This window comes from Microtus oregoni, unplaced genomic scaffold, assembly GCF_018167655.1.
Source record: "Microtus oregoni isolate MIOR12 unplaced genomic scaffold, Mior012 000032F_ref0000030, whole genome shotgun sequence".
NCBI classification, from domain to species: domain Eukaryota; kingdom Metazoa; phylum Chordata; class Mammalia; order Rodentia; family Cricetidae; genus Microtus; species Microtus oregoni.
Genome location: NW_024543091.1, coordinates 22,326,867 through 22,344,507, shown reverse-complemented (window position 1 = coordinate 22,344,507; position 17,641 = coordinate 22,326,867). Strand labels below are relative to the sequence as shown.

At 39.7% G+C, this 17,641-nt stretch overlaps 1 protein-coding gene across 4 annotated transcripts in view; it reads left to right on the top strand.

Moving 5' to 3' along the window:
- Positions 1-502: 502 nt before the first annotated feature.
- Dennd4a (DENN domain containing 4A) overlaps positions 503-17,641 on the top strand; it is a 103,000-nt gene continuing 85,861 nt past the window's right edge. For all 4 annotated transcript variants that reach the window (XM_041679537.1, XM_041679536.1, XM_041679539.1 and 1 more), the window contains exon 1: positions 503-689. The gene's annotated coding sequence lies outside the window, so the exon portion shown is untranslated. The remainder of the gene's footprint in view (positions 690-17,641) is intronic.

Here is a 17,641-nt window from a genome sequence, read left to right as displayed (position 1 = left end):
TAACCGCTCAGGGGGTTTCCTGCAGAATCCGAGTGACTTTGGTGGGCGGTTTTCAGCTCAGACCGCTGCACCAAGCTCTTGCAGGCAAGGACTGTGCAGTGCAGGGGAGGAAGGAAGAAACACGTTGGCCAGAGCTAGATCCTTGTGACTTGATGGTGAAAGAGGAAGGTACAGTACTCCTTGTTCACACTCGCCAGGGGCTCGGGATCTCCCTACCAGAAGGGGAACCACGGCGCGTTTCCCCAACTACTCGCCGCGTCACCAGCCAGCCCGGGCCCGCCCCGCCTCCGGACCCGCCCACTTGCGGGGGTCCTCCTCAGCCCCCTCCTCCACGACCCACCCCCTTAGCCGGCCCTCTCCTGCCCCTCGGGTCAGACCCGGCCTGTGATTGGTCTGCGAGGCCACAGCCCCCGCCTCCTTGCCTTTTCCGTCACTCCCAAGATGGCGCCGGCCGCGGCGGGTTTGGCGGCTGGCGCTGTGGAAGGAGGCGGAGGCAGTGGCGACCGCGCGGGGAGGGGGAGTCCCGTCTGACTGAGACGGCAGGGCGGAGCGCCGGGGCCAGGGGATGAGCTAAGCGGGCTGCTAGTGCCGCGGCATTCAGCCCCCTCGTGTTCCGCCCGCCGCGCGTGAAGGCATCGGACCCCGCGCTTCGGGCTCTCCCCGGCGCTCGCGCGGGGGTCGGCGCGGAGGTGAGTGGCGGGGGCGGCGTCGTGGGCATCGGTGGCGTGGGGAGCTGTCATGGCCCTGGTTAGCTGACTGGCAAGGGGGACGGCGAGCAGGGCGATAGGACTCGGAGGGCCGCTAGGCGCGGGCAGCTGCTTGGCAGGGCTCCGGCCGTCCGGGAGGATGGCGATAACGTTCGCGCGCCTCCGTGTGGGTACGCGCGCGGGGCTCCGGGGTCTCCTTCCAGATTGGCCATTCAGGGCTGGCCTGGGGCTGTTGTTGTGGGGGTGATGGGGCGGGGGCGGACCAGGGGGGAGGTCCTGAAACTGGGATTTTTGACAAGCCCGTTACGTAAGGTGGCATCCCGGAATCCCACCTGCTCCAGGTTTCAGACCGCGGCGGGGGCTGCTTTCCCGCGGCTGCTCAGCTGCTCAGTCCAGATGCCAGGGCCCAGCCGGGGCTCAGGTTCCACGTGAGCCCGGCCAGCGTCCAAGTTGTACAGTTTTTTTTTTTCTTTACTGTGTGTGTGTGCAATTCTTGGTCATCACCACTCCTTTTGAAGTTTATCTCTTTCTGGGGGAGAAAAGAGAAGGGGCAAAAAAAGCTTGTGACCTAAAATTGGGTCGCAGAGATATCTCTTCGTTATGGTGCTTTTAAATGACAGGACGTACTGAGAAATTCGGCTGTTGTTGCTCCAGTGTGCTTTTCATTCAGACGTATGGTTGGCCTCGGAGCCATAGAGAGGGTTTTTATTTGTCTTACAGGACAGTTATTTCTTGTTTGCAAAGCGGGGCAGGCATTTCATCAACAGGCGTGTATTTATTTGAGGGGAAAGCGGGTGTCAGCCAGCCAGAGACACGGGAGGGCAGAAATTGTGTCACACTGTGGATATATTATTCTTTTAAATGTATTGGACATGAATGAAAAGGATAGCCCAGGCGTAAAAGAAACAGTATTACACGATTACAAGCTTTTGTTTAGTGTATATACACAGCCTCGTTCTATTTTCTGCCTATCCCATTCTGCCTCCTCTTTCCTTGGGGGAAGGAGGTGGAGACACCTGTAAACATCGTAGCCCAGGTTACACTAAGCTGTCGTCGTGCATTTGAGATAAAAAGGAGTCTCTGGAGGACCAAAGATTGGTTAATAAGTAAGGATTCTTGGACAAGTTGTTCAGTTTATGTTTGTAGTAGTTCTGGATACAGCTTCTGAAAAAAAGTGAATAGAATTTCTGATCTATTTGATTTCTAATTGAACGTAAAATAAGATTGTATTTGATTTCTTTTATGGGGACTTTGTTTTGTTGGGGGAGACATTTGAGGCAACTTTTCATTTTCACAAACTCGCTTTGAACTGCAGCTCCCAGCAAGAGTCTAGAATAAGATATAGTTACCATCATCATTCTATATGCGTTACATAATTCTTTTTTTTCCGAATGATTAAACACAGACCTACTTCACTGTGGAATTTTAAAAGAATGTGCTTGTGAGAGAAGTCAATTGATCTTGACACTAGCCTAATATTGGTAATAAAAAAGGAGCAAATTTTCGCTTGCGTTTCAAGCTTACGTGCACAAGTTTACATTTTTGAAGTTTGGTAAAGCAGCACAACTTATCTGTCTGTGCGAGAGAGCCAGGAACCTGGTGCTGATTTGAGCTCTTCCACCGGAATCACCACCAGTTTAAGTAGTTATTGATTCTTAAGTTTCTTGGGACTATTGTCCCGTTTCTGACAACTTGAATACTATTTAGCATAATTGGGAAGTTATATGAAGGAAGGGACAGAGTACATCATATTAATTCATTCAGAAAACAATAAACATGTAACAAAGAAGAAAACAATATTTTCTTCCTGCGTGATACAAGCTACGTTAACTTTAGTTTGTAGAATCTTAAGCCTTCCGCTTGTGGGAAGCCTAGTTTTTCATAACCATCATTAAAGATAGAGTTGATTGTTATTTTACAGGTCTTTCATTCGTGTTTACACTGGTGTCTCATAATTGTAAGTGTAAAACTTAAGTGACTCCAACAGGAAGACCGACTTGCCATTTCTGCTTTCTCCCATGTCAGAGAAAAGATTTATCTTTTCAGATTTCCACCCTTTCCTGCTAGAGGTAAAAGAAGGAGATACTAAAGAAAAAGTGAATCAAGTTTTCTTCCTTTCGTTCTGTTCCCTCCATCCCCAATTGGTTTTTTATTCGGTAGAATTGGTGGAGTGGAGTGAAGAGAGTCCAGCTATACTTTATTACTGTATGTCATTGATATCACTTTGGAGTCTAAAAGAGCTTTGTAAAGCTTCTGTTTGCAATACTATTTTGGCATGGAAGTTGAGAGCCTCCTGCCCAACCACATGAGTGATATATATATATATATATATATGTATATATATATATACATATATATGTAGTGATATATATATATATCACTACATTCAGCTAAATTGCTGTGCTTATAATTACAAAGTGACATTAAAGAGTTAAGAGAAAATATTGAAAATCTAAAGCCTTGTGGTTCAACAAGGAAAGTGCCCTCTTGTTAGCAGAATATGGTGTGTATGTGCTCTCACAGTAACAGAGACAACTGGTTATTTAGGAGAATTGTCAGAGCCAACCTTGAGTTCATTTTTATGTCTATGGGTTGCCTCTGTGCACATTAACCAGGGTTCTTTATAGTTCTAGCACTAACTGCCCTATATTCACAGTGCCACCTATTGATAATGTACTCAATTTTTTTCTCATTACTTTATTAGTTATTAGGCAACGACACTGGGATGTTTAAGAGATATCAATATTTTGCTAGTTACTGAGGATACAAAGGTGAATAAAACATGACTTCTGCCCTCCAACCTTGCCTGAGAAGCTTTGTTTGCTTTTGTGGCCATCAGTACATGTGTCCCCTGCTTTTCCTGTCTCACTGTTAATGCTCAATAGGATCTTTTTTCCCGGGTATTCATATTCTTTTGTAACTTTCCTAGTGGGAAACTGTTTTGGGTTTTAGACACATACACTTTTAGAACATTTGGTTTCATGTTGAAGTGTGGTTTTTTTTGTTTTGTTTGTTTTGTTTTGTTTTTTGGTTTTTTGAGTCAGGGTTCGTCTGTGTAATTTTGGAACATGTCCTGGAACTTGCTCTGTAGACCAGGCTGACCTCACAGAGATCTGCCTGCCTCTGCCTCCTGAGTGCTGGGTTAAAGGTGTGTGCCACCATGGCCCGGCTTGAGGTGTGTTTAAGTACCTGAAGTATGGAGATCAGAAATTTATTTTTAGTCCTGTGATAACTTTTGTTTGATTAGTGTGTGTGTGTGTGTGTGTGTGTGTGTGTGTTTTGTGGGGCTAGAAGTTGGCATCAGATGCCTTCCTCAGTCACTTTATTTTTTCTTAACAGGGTCTCCCAATGAACCCAGAGCCTAGCAATTGACTAGACTGTCTGACTGCTGAGCTCCTGAGATCAGCTTTTCTCTGCCATTACCCAGCATTGGGGAGACAGATCTGTGCCACTTCACCCAGTCTTTTATGTGGGTGCCAGGGTTCAAAACTCTGGTCTTCATGTCTGGGTAGTAGAGACTTTACCCAATGAACTACATCTCCAGGTCTCTTACTGGTTTTGGAGACAGTTTACCCCTTGAGCTTTCCAGCTTCTTCCCTCCTCTTCCAGACAGCTGTGATTATAGACATGGCTGTCATGCTCTACTAACTGTAAGTGCTGTTTTGGAGATGAGACATTTTTCTTCTTGAAAAGTTTTAAAAATAAACTCAACTACCAAAATATGTAGTGCACACCCACATGCCTACATAAAATGTTGACATTTTTCATTTTTGCTTCAGCTATTATATTTAATATAAAAGAACTATGTATATCACAGTTATCACACTGAATTCTAAAAGAGCAATATAGAAACTTTATAATTTATATGAAGTTGCAAACCTTTTTGTTCCCTCCAGTTTCATTTTTCTCCATCTCCCTTCCCACTTTCTAACGCGAATAATGAATGTAGCATCACTCTGGCACCTGATCTTTGTTTTCAGATAGGGCCTCATGTAGATCAGGCTGGAAGGAAGACTGCCTTGGCCTTGAATTCTTGGTCTCACTGTCCCTCCTTCCCCAAGGCTGGAGCTCCCAGCTCTACTCTGAGTGCTGAGAACAAAGTATAATGACATTTGTATGAAAAATGTCATGATGAAACGCAATACTTTGAATGTTACCCTGAAATTTTATTAAGAAAAATAAAGTATGGATTAGGGCCATGCTTCCTTGGTTTGAATCTTTGAAAACAATTTAAAAATTGTATTCTATGAGAATGAGTGTTTTGCTGGCATGCATGACTATGCACCAAGTACATGCCTGGTGTCTGCAGAGGCTAGAAGAGGGTGTTGGCTCCCCAGGAACTGGAGTTACAGATAGTTATAAGCCACAAAAGTGAGTATTATGAACCGAACTCAGGTCCTCTACAAGGGCAGTAAGCACTCTTAAACTGCTGAGCTCTCTCTCCAGTCCCCTTGGTTTGAATCTTGACTTTACTATATAATGGTTTTATAGTTATTTAAAGTCTATCCCTGGTGACCTTATCCCATCAAATAGGATCAGTAGAAATGCTCATTTCATAAGGTTTTTATTAAAAATTAAGTGAGTTTATTTACATAAACTTGAAAAAAGCTTGGTAGTTTAACTGAGAATGGCTCCCATAGGCTCATAAATTTGAAGACTTAAACCACAGTTGGTGGAATTATTTAGGAAGGATTAGGAAGTGTAGCCTTGTTGGAGGAGGTGTGTCACTGGAGGCTGGCTTTGAGGTCTCAAAAGCCCACACCATTCCCAGTTAGCTTTCTCTCTTTCTGCCTTGTGCATTGTAGATCAATTGTAAGCTCTCAGTTGCTGTTCCATCACCACGCCTGCCTGCTCCTTGCTCCCTGGCATGATGATCATGGATCCTAACCCTCTGGAACTGTGATATTCCAATTAAATGCTTTCTTTTGTATTTTTCCTTTCTCATGGCAGTAGAACAGTAGTTAAGCAAATCATGTCAGCTAGGCATAGTGTTGCATGCCTTTACACTCAGGAGGTAGAGGCAGGCACATTGCTGTGAGTTCAAGGCTAACCTGGTCTACATAGTGAGTTCCAGGAAAGCCAGAGCTACATTTTTAAAAAAGGTGGTGGGTAGATAAGCCATGTCTACTATGTCTTATACTCTCTCTCTCTCTCTCTTTTTTTCTTCTTCAAATACTAATAAATTTAGGTTGGTATTGATATTGTTGTGTCCTGTTATACAATTATTGAATCTTCTTTATTTTACCCTGTCTCTATTGCTATTTTAGGTCCAGTTGACTATTTTTATTGCTGTGTAGGTTCCATTGAATGAATGTAATGAACTGCCAATTATTATATCTTCTAATAATGCTCATTTACATGATCCTTATTTTTATCTAATATAATCAATGCCTCATTAATATCCCTTTATCTCTTAAAGTGTTGGCTCTCAACCTATAGGTTGTGACCCCTTTGTGGGTCAAATGACCCTTTACAGGATATCGGATATCCCGTGTATCAGATATTTACATTACCACTAATAACAGTAGCAAGATTACAGTTATGAAGTAGCAATGAAAATAACTTTATGGTTAGGGTCATCGCAACATGAGGAGCTGTATTAAAGGGTCGCAGCATTAGGATGGTTGAGAACCACTGTCTTAAAGCAACATACTAGAGTTTTTCCAGGTCATAGACCTAGTTGTGAAATTGCTGAGTTCTAGGATAGATTTTTTCCATTTTAAAATTATTTATAAGATCTTGACAACCATGTGTATTTCCCTTTCTGTATATGCATTCCAGGTGTTAGGTTTTGGTTTTTGCTAGTCTGCTTGATGTAAATAAAACAGCTTTTGATTTTTGTTCTGTGTGCTTATTTTTGGTCATTTCTTCAGTAATTTGTGTGTACCTATCCTTTACATATTTTCTTTTCTTAAAATAGATTTGTTGGCCAGGCAGTGATGGTGTATGCTTTTAATCTCAGCACTCAGAAGGCAAAGGCAGGCGGATCTCTGTGAGTTCGAGATCAGCCTGCTCTACATAATGAATTCCAGCACAGCCAACGTTACACAGAAACCCTGTCTCAGAAAAAAAAAAAAAAGCAGCAAACAAAAAAAAAAAGATTGTGTGTGTTTGTGTATCTGTGTGAGTATATGTGCAAGTGTGAGAGAGAATGCAGCTGTTTGCAAACTCAGGTCAGGGAGGTTTTTGTTTGTTTGTTTGTTTTGTTTTTTCTGGTACTCTCTGCCTGTCTCTTTGAGATAGGGTCTCTTCTTGAACTGAGGAATTATGTTTTCTTGTCTAGGTAAGCCCCACTGATTCTCCTGTTTCTCTTTTCCTTGGGATCTGGGATTACAGACATGCATGGGATGCCTGACTTGTTATGTGCTTCTAAAATCTGAACTCTGACCCTCATGGTTGATCAGCCAGCACTCTTCCTGGTTGAACCATCTCTCCATCCCCTTCTTTACATATTTTCTACTTGGCCTTTTTCTTACTTATTTGAAAAAAGTTGTTTTGCTTATTTTAAAAATATTTTCAGAAATGGGAGGCTGGGAGGAGGCGGAAAATTTTTTTCAATATAAAAAAATAAAAAATTAAAAAAAATATTTTCAGGATATTTACAAACGTTAGAGAAGCCCATTTTTCTTTTTCTTTCCCCTTCTTCTTCTTCTTTTTTTTTTTTTGATGTTTCTAACTTTTTGGAACAGTTACTGTTGATTGAGATTGCAGTGCCTTATCTAACTTGTCATCTTCTCAAGCTGTTATCCAAATTGAACTTATTTACTTTCATAAACTTCTGCTTTTATTAATTTTGTTGTATTTCAGAGATACTATGGACTTCTATTGACTTCATAATTCAAGGAAGAGGCTTTTAGTAATTGTATACAAGTCCCTATGTCTCACTCTCTTTTTTATATCCACACATTCACTGAAATCTCTATATTATTATTATTATTATTATTATTATTATTATTATTAATTTTGAGACAGAGTTTTTCTGTGTAGCCTTACCTGTCCTGGAGCTCACTGTGTAGACCAGGCTGGCCTCAAACTCACAGAGATCTGACTGCCTCTGCCTCCTGAGTGCTGGAATTAAAGGCGTGCACCACCACCGCCCTGCTGAAATCTCTATTTATCTGGGTACGTGTACCCCAGGCTGACATCCATCTTAACTCCTGATCCTTTTGCCACTACTCAATCGTTTTAACACGATTTTTATTATACTTCTTTATTTTCCAATGTGTGTGTGTGTGTGTGTGTGTGTGTGTGTGTGTGTGTATGTGTGTATTTATCGGCACATGCATGTGCCTGAATATCAAGGTCAGTGGACAATTTGCTGGAGTTCTCTTCTACCTATGGTACCTAGAGTTTAAATTCAAATCTTCAAGCTTGGTGGCAGCGGCCTTCATCCACAGAACTGTCTCTCTGTCCATTAATCAGAAACTTCCATAGCATCCTTAGTCCAATGCTTTCCTTATTAGGAACTATTTATTCTCACTGGTCTTCTTGTTTCAGTTTTGTCTTCCTGAAATTGACTTCTTTGGAATTGCCAGAATGATATGTCTTAGACACCAATTGAAAATTCCTCACTTGTCAACTGGATGAAGCCAGCACTCCTTACCACGTCATTAAAATTCTCCACAATTTGGCCTTTGTCTTACTCTGTAATCTTAACTCTTATAATTTCTACTTTCCATTTCTACTCCAGCCTTATAGCAGTACATCTTAAAGTTTCCTTGAATATATACGTTATTTCTGGAGTGTTGCATTGCTGCCATGGCCCTTCTGCCTGCAATGCTGTCATTGCTCCCTTTCTTTTTGTTTTGTCAGGCTAAGTCCTTTATATCCTTTAAAAATCAGTTAGGGCTTTATTACTTCCTCCATAAAGTCTTCTCATATATGGATTATTGGGTCCCTCCTGGAATAACCCATAATTACTTTGTTATATTTCAAGTCCAGAGAAGTCAGTCAATGAGAATTTGTGGAGGGGCCAGAAAGATGTCTCAGTTGGTAAAGGGTGCTTGCTGCCAAGCTCTACAACCTAAATCGACTCCCCAGGACCTGCATTTTGGAGAGAACTAACTCTAGAAGGTTGTCCACTGACCTACTATGTGTGCTGTGACACATGTAACACAGAAGATAAACAAATAAATGCAATTAAAAAATTTGTTGGGTCAGTTATTGTAGTATGAGAGGGAGTACCAAGTACTTGGCTAAAGATCAGTGGGTATGGGATTGGAACCTGACTTTGCTTCTGTTTCTTTGTACCTAAGTTTCCTTCCATGTAAAATTGGGAAAAGGATGCTTTTATAAAGTTGTGACACTTAAATTTGGTGATGCAAATAAAGTGTTTAAAACAATGTCTGGTACTAGTGAATAACCTATTCAAGCTATTGTTGACTTTAGAGTATTTTAATTTATGTGTCTGTTTCCAGCATTAGGCTTTGAATCAGTGAGTGATGGAATACACCAAGGAAGTCTAATTTTACAGTGAAAGATAACATTTCTAATTTTTCAGAATGTCCTGAAAAGTTGAGTCTAAGTCCCCCTTTTCTAGCAACTCCATCTTTGGCATCTTGCCACATATGTGAAATTGACATTGATGATAATTAGCATTTCTTAATTATACTACATAATTGGTTCCTTATTTAAAATTCAGCATGCTTTCCTTAGTAGTTCTGCTAGAACTCTAGGAATACCACTTCCTTTTAAGCTTCACTTAGTCTGTTTGGCGTTTAACCAACTTTTCCAGATATGGATTAAGGTGTGAGGGGGCTGAACAGACGGGTAGAATGAGAGTAAAACATTATACTTCTGAGCCAAACTTGTCCAGTATACCTTCGCTGTTTGTTTTAGAATAAGTTATCAGAATATTGGATAATTTCAATCAGATGTAATATCAGTAACCATTTTCCAGAAGTAATATAAGACATTAGAAATTATCAATATCCTGTCTTCTTCCATTGTTGCAAATGCTTAAGACTTGTTTACTTATAGTCATTTTTTATTATTTCAGAATCCTTTTTTCCTTAGATTTAGCATTCCTTATTTTGTTCTGAATACTAAAACCATCTGTATAATCTTGACAAATTTATGGAAGTCCTGTTTGTTTTATTTTTATATCTGAGCTTGCTATTAAATTTATAGGTGTTTTTTCACTGTTTTTGATTAGATGAAAGTTTGTCTTATTTTGATTATAGGAACAGTACAAAATTACTGGTATTCATTCCTCTTCAGAATCTGTTTGAAAATTTTTGTTACAGAAACTAGATTTTTTCCCTAAAAGGTCTAAAGTTGCTAAAGGAAAATTCTAACAAACTATTATCAAATTACTGTGGGAATTTTAATGTATCAGTCTTGTGTTAGAAGCTTATAACACATGATGACTGTGGTGTCTGGAACTGCTTTCTTTAAAATGCCATTATCTTAGCATTGAGTATTTCAGTTGAAGACTCTTGAGTATCATGTTTTTAAGAAAATGGATGTAGCCGGGCGATGGTGGCGCACGCCTTTAATCCCAGCACTCAGGAGGCAGAGGCAGGTGGATCTCTGTGAGTTCGAGACCAGCCTGGTCTACAGAGCTAGTTCCAGGACAGGCTCCAAAGCCACAGAGAAACCCTGTCTTGAAAAACCAAAAAAAAAAAAAAAAAAAAGAAAAAAAGAAAATGGATGTAGGTAAAGAGGGAAAACTGAAATTATATTTTGGTTTGTTAAATAGAACTGGCTCTTACCAGTAGAAAAGTTGACCCTCACCTCCTTTTTAGTCAATATTATAGTTAAGTGATACCATCTTTTTCTGTAAAAAATAATTTAAGTTGGTATGGTGGCAAATATTTATAACATCTCAGTGTAGTAGAGGCTGAGGCAGGAACATGAAAAGTCCTAGGCCAGCCTGACCCGTAAAGTGAGACACTGTCTGAAGAATTAATCCTCCCACCGCCCCCTCGTTCAAATAAGCTATAAGATATACCCTGTCCTTCCATCTGCAATTTTTCCTGGATGTCACAACTTTGTAATAATATTTTATTTAAATATGTATTTTTAAAAATGTAGTTTTGGGGATTGAACCTGGGTACCTGTGCTTGCTAGGCAAGTGTATTATTACTGAGCTACCTCCCCAGCTTTGTAATAGTATATATATATTCATGTTGCTGTGTTGGCAGTAATTTTACTGAAGTTGGATCCATGGGCTGTTGTTTGAACCTGTTCTCATTGATAAATACCTTTCATTTTTGTAGGCCAAGGAGTGATAGAAGTTTCTAGGTTCATAGATATTTTTAAAAATAAGACTAGTTTCTGATTAACTTTTATTTTAATATTTCTTGACTTTTTTTTTAAGAGGCAGGGTCTTACTATGTAGCTCCAACTGTCCTGAATAATCCATATATAGTTAAGGCTGCTTTAAACTTGGGATAATCTTCCTGTCTCTCCCTCCTCATGAATGCAGGGATTACAAGAGTAATTTAGAATGCCCATGATCTTTTTGGGGGGGTTGAGGGTTGTTGTTTGTCAGCTTTCTTTTGTTTGTAGGCAGTAGAAAACAAATTTAGACGAATTCATTCAAAACAGGAATTAAGGACAAGGATACTTGAAATTGCATGGCATCTAGTGATAGAAGAACAAAAGAGCACGAACCTGGAGCTGGACACTCCCCAGCAATCAGCAGTGTCTTTCGCAGCACTCTGGACTAGAGAGATTCCCATGCCTCTACTCGTCACTTTATCTTTGTCTCTCTGCATGTTGTCTTTCACTGCTGTGTGTGGTAGACATGGCTTCTGGCTTTTGTTATTTCGAGACGAGGTCTCCCAATGCAACTTGGCTAACCTGGGACCAGTCTGGCCTCAGGCTCATAGCAGTCCACTTGCCTCTGCCTCCCAGTGCTAGGATTAAAGGCCTGTGTGTCTTTGTCAGGCTGTCTTCTGACTTTTTTAAAATATTTATTTATTTATTAATTATGTATACAATATTCTGTCTGTGTGTATGACTGCAGGTCAGAAGAGGGCCAAGACCTCATTACAGATGGTTATGAGCCACCATGTGGTTGCTGGGAATTGAACTCAGGACCTTTGGAAAAGCAGGCAGTGCTCTTAACCTCTGAGCTATCTCTCCAGCCCATGTCTTCTGACTTTTTTTTTTTTTTTTTTTGGTTTTTCGAGACAGGGTTTCTCTGTGGTTTTGGAGCCTGTCCTGGAACTAGCTCTTGTAGACCAGGCTGGTCTCGAACTCACAGAGATCCGCCTGCCTCTGCCTCCCGAGTGCTGGGATTAAAGGCGTGCGCCACCACCGCCCGGCCTGTCTTCTGACTTCTAAATTCATATATTGTCTCATGATTCTGTGATCTCATCCTACATCCCTAAGAGAAAATCTAGTATGAGGCAAGAATTTTCTGCCTGGTCTAGTTAGCTATGGCAAATGAAACCAAGGTTTCACTGAACATGACTCTCAGCCTTAGTTTTGTGGAATAGAATAGGATTTACAGCTTCCTAAAGATAAGTGTGTATAACAAATAGACATTCTGAAAGTTAATGGTTATAAAAGGATACTAGATGCTGAAAAATAAAATTAATTTTTAAATGAAATTAAAAGAAAACTCTGTGTCTTTAGATAATACCAGAAAACTTAAATTCTTACACTCCCTATTCATTGGTGATTATTACAAAAGCCATAAACATTTCTCCCATTTTTAGGTGAAAACGAGTGGTGTTAGAGGTACCCTTTTAGCTTCTATGTATAGAATTTGTGCTTAATTCATTCTATGAATGCCTGTATATTAATATAAACCATCATTAATATATTAACTTCTTGTTGTAGACTTACTATGTAGCTCAAGCTGGCCTTAGACTTGTTGTGTAACCCATGCTAGCCTCCAGAATAGACTACCCCTTAGTGGTGGTGTTTTGTTTTTTTTTTTACTCCAGTGCTAAGGATTGAATCAAGGACATTCTAGGCAAGTACTCTACCACTGAGCTATATCACCAGTATGACATCTCTTTTTAAGCAACCATTTATGTACTGCCTGTGTAATGCCAAGGACTGTGCTAAAACAAGTGTTTTCAGAGTAGGGTGGTATTATTGCCTACTCTCAGAGAATTCATGTTCTGCTGGGGAAGATGGTCAAAGAACTTCTTGCAGTATTCGTGTGATAATCATATAGAGTATGTTTAGTATACTCTTGACATCTAAGACTAGAAAATGGCAGTCTTTCCTAGCACAGGACAGGACTCATGTCACTGTCACTGGAGCTGAACATTTGATGTGAGTGTTCTGGTGGGAGGAGCTGAATTTGAACTTGCAAAGGTATCTGTAGTTATGTAAAGGGGACCTCTGTTCAAGTGAAACCCAAGTGAAACATTATACTATTTAACTTACTGAAACTGAAATTCAACCCTGCTTTCAAGCCTGTCCATCACATGTCAGTAATTATGGCCCTTCTGAAAAGATAGTTATAGCATTTAGAATACTCAGATTATCTGTTCTTTATGCGACCTTTGAGAATAAGATGTCATTGATAGCTTCCTTGTAGATTCTTTCTTCAGAATTTTCTAGTAGTTGGTTGATTGGGTTGTTAGTTTCCTTTCATAATTATGTTTCCTGTTCACACCTAGACCTTTATAGAGTGAGAAAGAGACTGAAAATAAGAGAACTCATAAAATGTGTAGAGAGCATAGTTCATATCAAAGTAAATGTTGAGGAAGGTGGGGAAGAGTAATGGCAAAAGTGATATACACCTAATGTAATGATATGTACCTGCTGAAAATGACATATACCTAGAGGTAGTTCTAAAATGAGCTTAAATACTGGAAATTTATAATTTTAGAGAAAAGATTATACACCAGGGTTTTTGTTGTTGTTGTTGTTGTTTGTTTGTTTGGTTGGTTGGTATTGGTTTTTTGAGACAGAGTTTCTCTGTGTAACAGTCCTGGCTGTCCTGGAACTAGCTCTTGTAGATCAGGGTGGTCTCAAACTCACAGAGATCTGCTTGTCTCTGCCTCTTGAGTGCTGGGATTAAAGGTGTGTACCACCACACCTGACTCTATACACAGTTTTTGTTTTGTTTTAAATCTCCCTACCTTATCTTCTTGAATGCTGGGTTTACAAGTAGGTGTACACTACCATCCTGGTCCCATACGATATTATTTAATATCATTTTTTCCTCTGTAGAGTTATTATGTAAAAGTCTATACAGAAAAAGGCTTTGTACTTCATCACTCTGGCTACTTGATGAACACTTTCACTTCCTTTATGCATTCATTCATGAGTCCTACTTCTCCCTATCACAAATAACCAAACAAAACAAGACAACCCCCCCCCCAAAAAAAAGCCCAGATTCCTATTCTAAGAAGTAACTGAAGAGAGAAGGGAAGTAAGAGGCCAGCTTAAGGGATGGTGTGTGTGTGTATGTATGTGTGTGTGTGTGTGTGTTTGTTTCAGCATGAAGTTTATAGAGCAGACTCAAAAATATCATCATTGTCATCTAAGTTAGAAATTGTGGCTTATTCCTCACCATAGAATTGGAAACAATTTGCCTTTTCTTACTTTACCATCATGCATTCAAGTGTGGTCACTAATGTTGCTCAAACCCAAATCAATGCAAAAGCTATAAAATAAACAAAGGATAAAGCAAAGTCAACCCCACTGTGATTTTTCAAGAACATTTCTTGGTATCTAATTATTTAAGGTCCATTACTTTCCCCCATGCATAGTGTCTGAGTGGAGCTTTGGGTTGCCTGGCAGTCCAATGCTAGTTGAACTGGGATTTGAACTCTACTCAGATGATTCTAATACACACAACTGCTCTGTTAGAAAAATCAAGTTTTTATCCATTTCTAATCTGCCTACCTTTCAAATGTTAGGTTTTACTATAACCACTTTGGAAAACTGATATTTATCAAAGTTGAACATACATATTCCCATGTGCTAGTGATCTTGTTTGTTTTTTATGTTTGCATTTATGTGTCAAAGGACATATACAGCATTTTCTATCCAACTTTAATCACTAACACTGGAAATAAACCAGATGTCCATTAACAAAAGAATAGGTAAGTAAAGTTGTTCAGAATTGTTTAAAAATTGTCGTTAAGATGAAAAATGCCCAGAAATGTAAAACAACCTACTGCTCCACAGAACAACGGTGGCAAATTCTCAGAAATGATATAAGGTGAAAAAGCAAGCTCCCCCTCCCCAGTGTAGACTGTGTGAGTCCTTCCATGTTCAATTTTTACAGTGTTCACAAAGAGAGAAATCTGGCATTAGAATTCAAAATGGTGGTTTTCCAGAAAAATTACAGGGGCTTTCTGTTCCTGGCAGTATTGTGTTCTTGACACTGGAGGTATTTATAAAGGTTAGTGAGTATTCTTGCAGTTGTAATTTTTTTTGTTTGTTACACTTTAGTTAAAAAGAATGAAAATGGGACTGGAGGGATGGCTCAGAGCTAAGAGTACTTGTTGCTTTTGCAGAGGACTCTTGGTCCCCAGTATCTACACGGTGGCTTACAAGCATCCCTCACTCTGTTTGAGGAAATCAGATGTCCTCTTCTGTCACTTCTGTAGCACCTGGATAGCACACGGTGCATACATACATCAAGACACTCATACACATAATAAATCAGAACAATAAAACAAAAACATTCCTGTGCATGGACTAAATTGGGGAGCAAGGCTAAGTGAGCCCCGGCTCACTAAGCTGATCTGAGTAGGCTGCAGTGTTGAGAGATCTGGGGAAAGGAATTTCAGGCCCTGCTCTGCTCCTGATGGTTTGTGCCACTATGCACATGTTAAATTAGCCTTCCTGGAATTTAATTTTCTCGTTAAACAAATGATAGGATCAAACCAAAAGATTTTAAAGGTCCTTTCCTTTAAATTTAAATTCTGAACATAAAGGAATTTCTGTTAATCTTTTAAAGGAAATTGGATATAAATAATCTTTAGATCAATAGTTTGATTTAAAAATTTTAGTTTTGTGACAATTTTTTCTTTATAAATTAGAAAAATGCCTACTACAACTTCTTTAAAATTTCTCTCTCTGTCTGTCTGCCTGTCTGTCTGTCTGATTCCCTGCCTGCCTTTCTTCCTCCCTTCCTTTCTTTGTTTTCTTGAGACTGAGTCTCACTCTATAGCCTTGGCTGGCTTGAAACTCACCATGAAGACCAGGTTGGCCTCACAGAAATGTGCCTGCCTCTGCTCCTGAGCGTTGGGAACAAAGCTATATGCAATTACAGCCAGCCTTTCTAATTTAACACACACACACACACACACACACACACACACACACACATCATCATCATCATCATCATCATTATATGTAGTCCCTGGCTGTGCGATAGCACAGGAAAGCTTTTCTTCTTTTGTCTGACTATAACTTAGTAGTATCTGTTGAGTAATTTTTCCTCATTGTCTCTTTCTTCAGTCACTACTATCCTACTGTCAGGCTCTATGAAATCATCTCAAGAATGTTTTGTTTAACAGATAAACAAAAATAAAAATAATAAATAAAAATTAAAACAATATTTAACAGAATCGACTTAGTTTGAGGAGTAAAATCACACCTGTACATAGTTCCTAGCACTAGGAAAGCTGAAGCAGGAGGATTGCTTGAAGTTCAAGGCCAGTTTGGACTACAGAGTGAGAGACTCATCACAAACAAACAAACAACAACAACAGCAAAATAGGCCAGGTGATGGTGGCACATACCTTTAGTTCTAACCAGGCAGAGACCAACAAATCTCTAAATTCGAGGCCAGCCTGGTCTACAGAGAGAGTTCCAGGACAGCTAAAACTACACAATGAAAACATGTGTTTGAAAACCAAACCAAACCAAAAAAAAAAAAAACAAACCATAAAATCAATACCAACATCCCCATCCATCGAATCAGTTTTAGGTAATTTCAGGATATGTGAGAGATCATTCTAATTCACAGTGCTGTTCACACTTGTCAAGTGTGCTCAATTGCCTATATCATCACTAGTGCTGGGCTTGTTTTATTTTCATTTGTTCAATTTAATTTAGAACCCTAAAGTCTAATTATTTGCAAGATTCATGGTTTTTCCAAGGATTTTAGTATTTGTATGTTTTCTGTTTTTTTTTTTAACAGTGTGTGTATTTTGCTTATATATGTATCTGTTTACTTTATGCATGCTTAGTGCCCACAGAGGCCAGAAGAAGGCATTGTATCCCTGGAACTAGAGTTGCAGACTTTTTAAATGAATGGCAACAAAATTAGAATCAAACCTGGGTTCTCTAAAATAGCAGCCAGTGCTCTCAGTCGTGGAGCCGTCTATCTCATCCCTTTTTATTTCTTTTTAACAGTATTGATTTGTGCATGTGTATCTGTGCATATGCCACAGTGCATCTGTAGAGGTCAGAGAAGCTTGTGGGAATTTTTTCCTTTACCATGGGGATCCTAGAGATGAATTCAGGATTTTTTTTTTTTTTTTTTAGAGACAGGGTTTATCTGTGTAACAGCCCTGGCTGCCCCAGAACTTGCACTGTAGACCAGGCTGGTCTCAGACTCACAGAGATTCACCTGCCTTTGCCTCCTGAGTGCTGGGATTAAATGCGTGTGTGACCAGTTGTTTTTGTTCTTTTTGTGTGTGTAAGAAAGGGATTCTTGTAGCTCCAGCTGGTCTCAGACCCCCTGTTCAGCCAAGAATGGCCCTCTGCTTCTCTGCTCCCCGGGCACTGCTATCACATGCATATATAAGATGCCTGACTCTTAGTGATTGGGTTTCTGTTTGAAGTGTTTATTTTTAGTTTTTCATCATCTAATATGCCATATAAAAATTTTAAATTACACTAATCGTTATTAGATAGAAGGGTAAGGAAAGCCTCAAAGTTGTTTTCAAGGATTCTCAGAGTCCATTTTGTGTTTTTTACAATGTGTGGGGAAAAATGGAAAGTTTTTTTTTTTTTTTTTTTTTAAGTCTTAAAGCCTTTTTAAATGGATGGTGACAGAT